The 10,930-nt window shown below is 36.0% G+C and overlaps 1 long non-coding RNA gene across 1 annotated transcript in view; it reads left to right on the top strand.

Annotated features, from left to right (window-relative positions):
• The window catches only part of LOC116217207, a 27,520-nt gene that overhangs the window by 1,641 nt on the left and 14,949 nt on the right, over window positions 1-10,930 (top strand). Inside the window, exon 2 of the long non-coding RNA XR_004161399.1 lies at window positions 1,782-1,873. This is a non-coding gene — a long non-coding RNA (uncharacterized LOC116217207). The remainder of the gene's footprint in view (window positions 1-1,781; window positions 1,874-10,930) is intronic.

Genomic DNA, 10,930 nt, shown 5'->3' with positions numbered 1-10,930 from the left:
TTTTTCTTCTGATTCTGAGAGGTGATCAGAGCTGTGTTAATTTTGGTCTTCCAACATGTTGTTCAGAACCATACACTGTATTCTGTGGATAATTGTTTTTGCACTGTAGACAGTAACTGCTTTTTCACTTCACAGCTGTATAAAAAAGGCAAATGAATATTATAGTAAGTGATTGCATTACAGGCAATTACAGGTGGGAAATGCAAAGTCTCCACCATCTTAGAAAATAGGTAGAAAACCCTTACTTCTGCTTCTGTTTGGAAGTATGGAAACTATTTTGGATTTTGGAATTCATGGAACAAATCCCAGCAGTGCCTAATTATTTATTATCACTATCCTCTTAATTCTCGCTCTAGGATAAATTTCCATTTATATACCTATACCAAAGCTTGGATTTCTATTTGATTGCATCTTTCAAATAGCCACATTTAATATTCATTAAAATAGAACATAGTCAAAAGTACATTTGATAATAAGTCAGCAGACATATTATTGCAAAAAAAATCTTTCTATTAACAGTGTTTCTCCCTTTTCTTCCTATTTCTCAGAGTGATGCTCAGTGCAGATATGTACAGTAAAAGCCAATCCCACTCTCAAATTCTCTTGTAAAGCCCTAGCTTTTTTCTTTCTGCATAACATTGAGTGTCCTATATCTTCTGTGTGTCTAATACATTAAAAAGTATAAGATTTAATGCTGCAATTATAAAAGCATAAAGGAAGAAGCCCATTGTGTGTATTTTAGACAGATTATCATCTTTACCTTTCCAAATATGTTCTATTATAGTAGCTGATTTCCTGAAGAGTTTTTTACATAGGCAAATATCTGGCTGAGACTGGCTCTTACACACTAGGATATGAATAAGTTATTTCCATAGCTCTAGCACATTTTTTTTTTTCCTATTTTTGTCTTAAGCATTCCTTTTTCTTAAAAGCATTAGTTTGCTGCAGAAGCAGAAAATATGAAAAGAGACAATATTGAGTATTCCCATTTGAAAGAAGGCAGCTCATTCAGGTCAGAGAAAAGCTGCAGCAGCGTGTCTTTTCTCTGAGCAATGGATATTACAACTACTAATCAGCTTGAGTATCAACGTTGTTTTTTTTTCTTCTTCCCTCAGAGAAGTCTATTAAGCTGTTTTTAATGTTATCAAAAATTCATTTTCTGTATGGGGAGGCTTTAACTGTTTCAGATCTTGCATAACTTTACATGGCTCTCTTTTGAGAGGTGGTGTTTATATAATGACAATATTTTCTCATTCATTAGTCAGTTCTGGAAGCCATTAGAGTGATTCAGGAGGTGTTTTTCTTGCAGTGAGGGAAATAGTTTTTTGATTTCACACAAAAAGCTGTTGGAATAAGATGTAATCTAGAAACAGGATTATACCCAGAGAGAGCAAAAAGTCAGTAAGAAGAGAGAGGCTGGGGTTTTGCATTCCCCTTCACATGGTAAAGAATAAACCAGAGGAGCAAAGGAGAGAATAATGGTCAGGGAATATCTCAGTGGTAACCACCTTAAAATAAACAAATGCATTCTACTGAACGATGTGAATTTTGGATCAGACCCATTCATGCTGTATTGACATCTGGAAGTAGTAAAACTATACTGTGATTGGGGAAGGGTTTAACCTTGCTCAACAAGTGAAGTGAATTGACTAGCTGCCAAGGCCATGTACTTCACCAAGGGATCTAACCCTACAAAGAATGGCTGTCATGAGATTGTGAATTTTACACCGTCTTCAATTTGTTGTATTGATTTTTTTTATTTTTATTTTTTTCCTTGGCAGGACACGTGAATAAATCTACCTAGAGAGAAAACTGAACATCCAGACTGGTCTTCCGTAACAGCTGCCAAAGGTCACCAGATACTTTTCAAACTGTAAGGAGAAAAAGAAATCTAATGTGTTCCTCAAAATATCAGACCACTTGGATCCAAGTAGTTACTTTGAGTAATGTTTTATATCTCTTTCTACTAAGTTGATGAAAGATTTCTCACTGATGGGATTCTTAAGTGCAGCTTTTCAAAATGTTCAGGTATCTGATGTTCATAAAATTGGAAATATATTAAGCATTCGGATGAATCTCGATGTGTTTGTGAATGAACAAGTTGTTGGAAATGAACAGCTTTAGGTGCAGTGGTTATTTATACCCACAGACTGCATATGAGAAAGAGCATAACTGTGAGAGTTTTTCTGAGGTCTTCCACTTGGAGATTTATCTCTGGGAAAAATGCCACACTCCTCAGTCGTAGGCATGCCAGTGCTCAGGCTTGGCAGTGTGCTTTAAGAAGCTGTCTGAGATTGTTCTATCTCACTGCTTGTTCAGTGTCCTTCAGCCACTGCAATAACTGACATTTGAATATTTTATTTATAACTGTAATTCAGTATCTATGGTGTTCCAGCAGCCCTGTAAAGCTCCTTTTTTACCAAGTAACAACTAATGCAGAGTAAGGGTGGTGTAGGTTATTGCTAGCTTGCAAGGAAACTTTGGTCCTTGATATAGATTTTAAAAGGGTTTTTTATTGGTTTTTGAATGATGTTCTGTTTAAAAGTGGATCTTAAAATAGGCTTAACAGATCTAACTTGCACTGGGAAGGAAGGTGGAACCTAACTGTCAAGATTTTTGTTTGGGTGGTCAGATTCATGATTTATTTTTTTGGTCCTGTGAAGGCTGTAGTTAAACCTGTCAGCACTTCTGAATGATTAAATGATAAACAAATTATGTTAAGTATTAAGATAATTTTTTTTATTTTTATTCTGAGATTTTTTGATCCAGTATCTGTATTTAAAAAAAAAATTTATAGTAGTTTTAAGTAGATTTTGTGTTGTTTTTTTCCTTAACCTTCTCCTATGCATAGAGCATAGGAGATAATAGACTTTGTGCACATTAGAAAAGGCTTTTTATTCAGGTCAAAGTTAATGTTGCTGTAGTTAAAAGTGGATTACCAGACATGGAGCCCTCCCCATTACTGACTGGGAGTCAGTGTTTGTCTGGAAAAACTCTCACCATTTTTTTCCTCCTCTTTCTACTGATCTCTTGGGGTCCTTTTCCTAGCTGTGAGCAGCGGCGTGCCAATTTCAATTAACATTTCCTTTAAAACAAATGTTATCATCTGCTTAGTGCTTGTGACTTTCTATTTCTAACAAGAATAACAGCAGAGTGAAGGACTATAGCTTCTTTTTTCTTCTAGTTTGATGTCACTTCACCTTGGTGAACATCATTAACTATTGACCCATCTGTGGCATTTCTCCCACTTCTTTCTGACTTAAAGGTCAAACCAAGGCCTGAAGACTGAGTTCTCTGTCTGAAGCAAAGGTATTTTCTTTTCCATAACAAATTGAGAGCCAAAGCCTATTGCCATTAGGATGATGGACTGCTTTTTCATTATGATCAGCAGGCCAAGGTTTGCTCTCCAGGTTTTTGGGACCTGCAAACCTGTGAACAGTATGGCAGTGATGCTGATTACATCTGTGTGAATAAATTATCTTGTGAGATGGCTGATTTTTATCAGAGAAGAAGACAGCAAGACAGTTTTGTCAAGTTATCCTAAAGTGCAATTTCTCTGCCACTGAAAAATTAATTTAAAAATCATTTTGGATTACTAGAAAAATACAGTTAGCTGAAACATACCTCATTTAGCTCTTTTAGCCCCTTAAAAATGAAGATATGTATGCTTATATCTGCTTTTGAATTTTTTTTTGTTACTTTTAATGTTTTCCCCTCTTCTTACATTTGTTATTGTAAGAAATTCATGTCAAATATGGTCAACTCACTGTTTTATTCTTCTTTTCCCACCCTTCTCTCCAAACCTCTCCAATTTCACCTGAAATTGTTCCACTCTTCTACTCCTGACTCTTTTGTGAATATTTAGTCATACATCAAATACTGACTGACTTAAATAATTGTGGCAGTCCAAGTAAGTGTGCATGCCAAATGTTAAAGCCTGGAAAAAACAAGCTAGACAAATAAACAGTCCTTGGTCCAAAGCAAGTGTGTACCAGGCTTTCTCCTGATTCTTTTTCATCCTGTTCCTCTTTGTTTCTAATTCTTTTTGTTCTTATCAAAAGTAAAATGAAGTCTTAAGAACTTAGAGAAAAATGGCAGGGGGAAGGGTTTCAGTTGTACCTTGTGGGCGATTTAATCACTTGTGGTTTCTGTCTGTTCATACCTTTCTGTACTGAATTATGATACTAAAGCTATCTGATACTGTAGTTCGCATCCAGGCGTATCAAAACTGCCACATTATTAATGCTGAACCAGGTGTTTAAATTTATTACTGGGATTATTTCAGAAATAGAAATCGTGACTCTGCCAAAAAGGAACCTGGGATCTGGTGCATGAGATACCAGAGTTGTGCCTGGCCTTGGAACCTCTTCTTAACAGATGCGGTTTCCTGATGCTTTGAAGAAGTTTGCCAAAGGACCAGTAATAAACAAATTAGAGAACATTTTCTGAAAATAAGAGAAGTTAGCTTAGAATTGAACCCATCTGAATTCACACCTGCCAGCATTCAAGGAGTGTGTTCTTTGTTGGCTGCTGAGAACCATAAAGGTCTCAGACGCTTTTGAAGAAGTAACCTAAAAAAGACGTTTACTGCAGCTATGGAAATGTTTTTAAGAAAGCTCTACTCTTCGGTTCAATCTTTAGACACTTTTGAGGGCCTCACTCTATTTAATAAATCTTGATGTTTTGCCTAATATTCTTCACTTTTTTAAAAAATTAGTATCTATCTCCATTGACGTATTCATAATTCTTTTATTCTAAATTCCTTTTTAGCTGCTCAAGGAAAGTTTTGTTTTATGTCACACTGGGAACAAGAATTATAGAGCAGTGAAGAGTGAAGGCTGTTATCTTATTCACATGACAAAGGCATATATTATTTATATTATAATACCCAAACTGCAGGAATTGATAGATGAGACTTATACAGTCGACTCGCAAGCAAGATAAAACATCTTTTAAAAATAAACTACTTTTTGAGTGGTTAATTCAAAGTCGGATGGATTACTGCAAGATACTCTATGTGATTATTTTTACTGTTGGGACTCAAACTACCTACATATATTTTCTCACTGAGACAGGAAAAGTCTTATTGCATTTATTTTTCCTTCTGTTTGGATGATTTAAAATCTGAAAAAGAGACTGTTAGATCAATAATTTAGTGCAGTCAGATGAAAAGTGTCTTAACCTGTTGATTCAATGGTAGGATATTATGGAATTTTACACACTGAATGGCTGCATTTAGATTGTATAATCCATATTCAAAATAACTTCTAGTGGAGGGGAAATTGGCCATTGTGGATGAAATTAACATCTATGTCTGCTGCTTTTATGCCATATAGAAAGATTTGGTCAGCATGAAGGAATACTGCAGAATTATTCCTCATAATGATGAGTAGGTGAACTCTGCTTGTTGACGTTATAGACACAATATTGGCAGTTTTTCTTTCAAGTAATAATTTATTTTCAACCACAGTAAAGAACATAAAAACAGTGTAATCTTAAATTATGTCTGTCACAGAGGAATTTGAGAAAAATTTCCTATATTAGACTTAGTCCCCTGAAATATTCTCAGTGAATGACCTTATTAATGATTTAGATGGAGATTAGAAAACATCTGTGGTTTCACTGCAGTGATATAGCAGTGAGAGTGTAAGTAATTTACTGTCTCTTGTGACCCTGAGAAGCAGCTAAACATCTTGTCTCATTCACAAATGATAATATGACACCTTTGCTAGTAAGACTGCTTGTACCTTGCTAGGACTTCTGAGGCTGTGTGCATGTGTGTTGCAGTTTTTCTTCGTTGCTTGCCCTGTTAAGATTCAGACAACTTATGCTTCTCTTTTTCAGAGACCAGCTATTGATCTCTGTCTTTGCTCCATTCCAGATTATTCTTTTTCTCTTTGTAGTTACAAAATGGAGGAATAATAAACGAGTAATGTTTGTGCATTCTGAAAGCTATTGTTTCTCCTTTAATTATCAGAATACTTTCTTTCTGATTCTCAATTTAAAGTTGTATTGCTTTGAAACTTTGTGTTCCCACAGGAAGAGCTGTTGCCTTCAAAATTTAACTGCTGAATTTGATTTATTTATAAAAGGAAAGTTGCACTGTCACTGTCTGCCACTTGTCAGGGTCCCGTGTTTGGGGATTTTTAGTAATCTGGTTTTATTACTAAAGGACAAAAGTGGTAAGAACAGTTCTGACTGAAAATTCTGTAAATCCTATGTTTGAATACATGATACAAATTAACATGTGGTCTAATACATACAGTAAGTGTGCAAGATTTGTTATGACATAATGACTGAAGAGATGACAAGGGTGTTGTTGAAGCTGCTGTTGAGCTACTCGGCACTTACTTTCAAGATACTGTGTGTTAACTTTGATTACAGCTGTTAAATTATTTTCCTCCTCCTCCCTTTAATCTCATTTCTCTCAAGTGGAGAAAATATTTCAAAACTTCTGTCGTGCCCCAAAGATGTAACTTGTAAAAAATCATAGCATATATTCTATTTTCTCAGCATTGAGCTCAGAGATGAACATGACTGAAAAATCAATAATGTGCTTGGCCTGCAGTCTTGTCATTTATTGATTTACATGTCGTGTATCTCTATACGAAATGCAATTATTGCTTAAATACAATACAGTATTTTGCTAATAGGATACAAATGTCACCACTGAATAAAAAGGTCACACTTGCATGTAAATGATTGTCAACCCAGTCTCAAGCTTTGAAGAGGTTGTTAAGACACTGGAGACCCAGGTTTGTTTTTGTAGATATCAGTGGGTGCTCACCTTTTGATTTGAGTCATCAGTATTCCAATTTTTTGGGCTTGTATTTGTGTTTTGTGCTTGTGTAGTGGTACGAAGTGTATAAATGCAGATCACAAGTAGAGGATTTGCAAGATACAATGCAGGAGCAGTGATGGTGCAAACATTCCATTATTGGTGCACCTCTGGGAGAATTTGCTGTGGCTTCCTCAAGACCAGTCTTGAATTCCCTGTGACCTGAGCAGTACTGACAGAACCCTTATCCTTGGGAGCACCTGAGGGGCTCCTGAGAGGCAGAGAGTTTTCAGTGTTTGCACATTTCTTGTTTCTTTTTCTGTCATAGCAATGACTGCGATGGGTAGTCAGTAAGCGTTTGCTCCTTGCCTGAAGAATCAAAGCAGAAGAGTCAAGTGTGCGTGGACAGAAGAAAAAATAAATAAATAAATAAATAAGGAGAAGATAGAATGGCTTGGAATGTGTATTCTTACCTGCGTAAGTGGAAAATAGACCCTTAAACAATGCTTCCAAATACACTTGGAAATCTATAGCAAAAAATATTGTAGAAGAGATGCTGTCCTTCTATCTTGCTTTGAATATTTCATGGTGATTGCTCTGTTAGAACATTGTCAAACTTTTTATAGTTTATTGCAGTAACTAACTTAGGTAAGAAATCTCTCTGAAGTGGCATTGCAGGGCATTGAACTGCAGAATAGCTAGTATAGAGAAGGAAAAAAATCGTTGTATGAAGACCTTTATTTATTTATTTATTTATTTATTTGTAGATTCAGTCTGTACCATGAATAAACCTGGGCCTTGATTTAATTGGCTGCCCGTGCAGGAGGTCACCTCTGCCTCTTCTGATCCAGTGAGTCTACACTCAGGTGCTTCGTGCTTGGATGTACAGCCTGATCCCCTTAGCAGCTTTGCACCTCCTATCCCCTGGTACCAAGTGAACAGTGAGAGGGCTCCTCTAAGGTATCACTTGTAGCACACTCAGGAACGCATTCCTGTTCTACAGCTGCATCATGCAGAATGTCAGTGGGATACATTTAAAAATTTTCTTTCCAGAACCACAAATCAGGCAGTGAAGCATGTGCTGCTGGTTTAAGCACTTATCTTGGATGTAGAGCAGGAAATCAATGCCAATGACAAATGGCCAGTAGTTGACAGTTTAAAATCTAGCAAATGAAAGCAAATAAAGTTAACGAAGTTGTTTTACAGTACTGTGCATCTACAGGTACATCTAACTTCATATCATTCATTTTGAGATCAAATTTATGACTGACAATCTTTGATAAAGTTGAAAACAGTGCAATCAGCAAATGAGGATATGCTATTTTTAACTGGCAACAGATATGTATACTTTTTTTTCCCTTCTCTTCTGTTTTGGGTTGGCATTGGAGGTATTTGGCTTGTATGGAGAAAAATGAGTTGATGTGCTTAGAAGAGGGTCTGTTTTGTAGAACAGTGACACTAGCAATTCAAGGGATGAACCTCAGGTTGTTTTTGTTGTTGTTCTTCTTCTTAACAAACAATTAATTTGTTATGTTAAAGGCCTCAGCTCATTTGTAACTCTTTCTAAAGACAGTTTGTTAAAGAGCACTTCCTGGACTACTCTATAGGTACTGTGATGTTGCTTAATTACTAAAACCTGAAAGTGATGACCAGATCGTAGCATGTGTACTCCTAAAAGGATACAAAAGGTTACCTGGAAAACCTTTCTTGCCACACTTTCCTGTGTAATTTATAGTGTTGATTTACACCATTTCGGACAGCATCAACACTGTCCAGCGCTAGAGTAAAACTCTGTAGCCTCTTTCAGGCTATCAATCCACAGCATAAAGTTCTGCATACGTTATTCCTTCACTACTTTTTCAGTGCAGAATTTTGCTTCAGTCCAAATAATGGAATTACCTTAGAATATGAGTGCAGTAGAACGGAGAAGAATCAAACCAAGACACTTTATTTGACTAAAGCCAAACACAGACATTTTTCTGTCTCTTGGAGTGCTGTACAAGTTTTTGAGCAATACTTTAGTCATTGATTTAAAAAATACTAACCCACTGCTTTGTACAGATTTAATATACATGAGATATATATCAAGGAAAAAAACTGTATTAGACAAGTACAACTCTCCAATTTCTCAACACTTAACATAAATAATTGCTGCACTATGAAGATTTAAATGGGGATTGCCACTTTTATAATTAATTCTTTTTTGTTTCATCTTCCTTACTAATTGAAAATGGGCTTTCAATGCAGAATGCTTTGAAATTGTGTGAAGAGATAGAATTGGAAATGAACTTAATTAACTACAAACTGTCCAAATCAATCAGTGTTTTACAGTGCCTTTGTAATATACAGAGTTCATAATTTACTAGGGATTTGCCATAATACGTATGCCATAATTGCAAAGTAATCATGCTAAGAGAGTACAAAATTCAGTGTTGTGTTCTCATGCTCTGTAGGGATGAAATGTCTATGCGTTCACACACCAAACTGGATTGGGGGCAAAAGGCTGTTTTTTTCCATTAACCAAACAGAGAACTTTTATAAATTAGGGCATTTCTCCAAGTCTGGCAGGGCTTTCAGATGTTAATAGCTAGAGAGAAAAAATTCTTTGAATTCAATGTCCAGGCAATCTGGCATTTCAAATTGTAGTGTTTTTGCTACACCATCCATGATGTTTGCAGCATGGAAACCGTAAGCTTATAAGAAGATCAGGCAAAATAATTCCCAAGCAAAGCTTTTCAAAATTTCCAGTGAGTTTTCATAAAGAAAAACAACACAATCAAAGCTGTTAAACAGTTTAGCATCGTGTTTATTTCACTTGTGTTTGGGATTCTAGAAGCCCTCCAAAGTTGTGTGCCTGATCCACAAATCTTAGAGCTTTGATACTTCGAAAGTTGCTATTCCAGTTTCTCGAATGGAACAGAAAGTTTTCCAGTATTCCAAAAAATAGAATAGTTTTCTGTAGTTTTCTTCAAACCCTTTTGCAACACAGGCTGTGATAAAGCCTTGTTCTCAATCACACATAGTATTTCTCACTCAGTAATACTTGAATAAAAAAGTAGAGAGTGACTCTTGCAATTCTTTACAGCTCTGCTTTCCTCTGCGAATAGACCTTCCTTGACCCTTTTTGAGTTGCTGGCTTCATCCATGAGTGTTTTAGTTGCAGTGTCATGAGGAACTAATTTGTTTTTGCCACTTTTCTTGTTTTACTTTACTTGCTTTACTTTTGTTTCTAGCAATGTTATATCCTTTCTTTTCAGTGGTAGTGTTTGGGGGTCAATAAGTAGTCTTTGTTAAGAATTGTGACTGAGCCTTTGGTGAAAAGGAAATTAAAATAATTAATGTTAGCTGAAGAAACTTGAGAAATATGAGAACATTATGTGACTTGTCCTAACAAATACAGGATTTGCTGACAAAGTCTGTTCATTCCAAATACTCCAGGGGCCTTTGCTAAAGGGTCAGAGATCCTTATTCTCTGGAGAAGTCCTTTTAGACGTGACACAGCTGTTGATGACAATTGCCAGTTGCAGGACACAAGGCTAACAGGAATCCTATTCATTGCTGAGTTCTGGTCTTTGTCTCAGAGGACCTCAGAGATAATTTATTTCAACAACAGACTGTTTCCAGTTTATGTGCGACTTAATCTTTTATTTCTGTCACCAGCACAGTGCTCAAATTTGATTGGTAGGAACCTCTCCTTTGCCAGTCTCAGAGAGTAAATGCTGAGAATATACCAGTAAACTGTAGCTGCACAATATGGCAGACAACACGTGGTAGTCCAAACTGAACTGTAACTGTAACAGATTTTGAATCTGTAATCTTTTTAAAAATTGCAGTGTGATTTAGAGGAGAACATTTTAACATCTGAGGTAATGAATAGCAGAAGGTATATAAGCACACAGGTGAAATATGTGACACAGTACTTCAGAGCTGTTAGCAACTGATGTACATATTTGTGTAAATACATTGACAGTCCTCCAGCATCTTTGGCATCTATGTTTCATAGTTGGGAAAAAGAGAGGAAAAATAGCTAATGACTGGTTAAATCCCTCTGTACTTATCTAAGATCAATTACATCCTGGGAAAAAGCTGTTGTAACTTCAAATAAATTGGAGAGCTGTAGGGAAATTGCTTTTTATATCTTTTTTTTTTTTT

This window comes from Meleagris gallopavo, chromosome 15, assembly GCF_000146605.3.
Source record: "Meleagris gallopavo isolate NT-WF06-2002-E0010 breed Aviagen turkey brand Nicholas breeding stock chromosome 15, Turkey_5.1, whole genome shotgun sequence".
In the NCBI taxonomy this organism is placed as follows: domain Eukaryota; kingdom Metazoa; phylum Chordata; class Aves; order Galliformes; family Phasianidae; genus Meleagris; species Meleagris gallopavo.
Note: the sequence above shows the minus strand (reverse complement) of the source record. Positions and strands in the feature narration are given on the sequence as shown.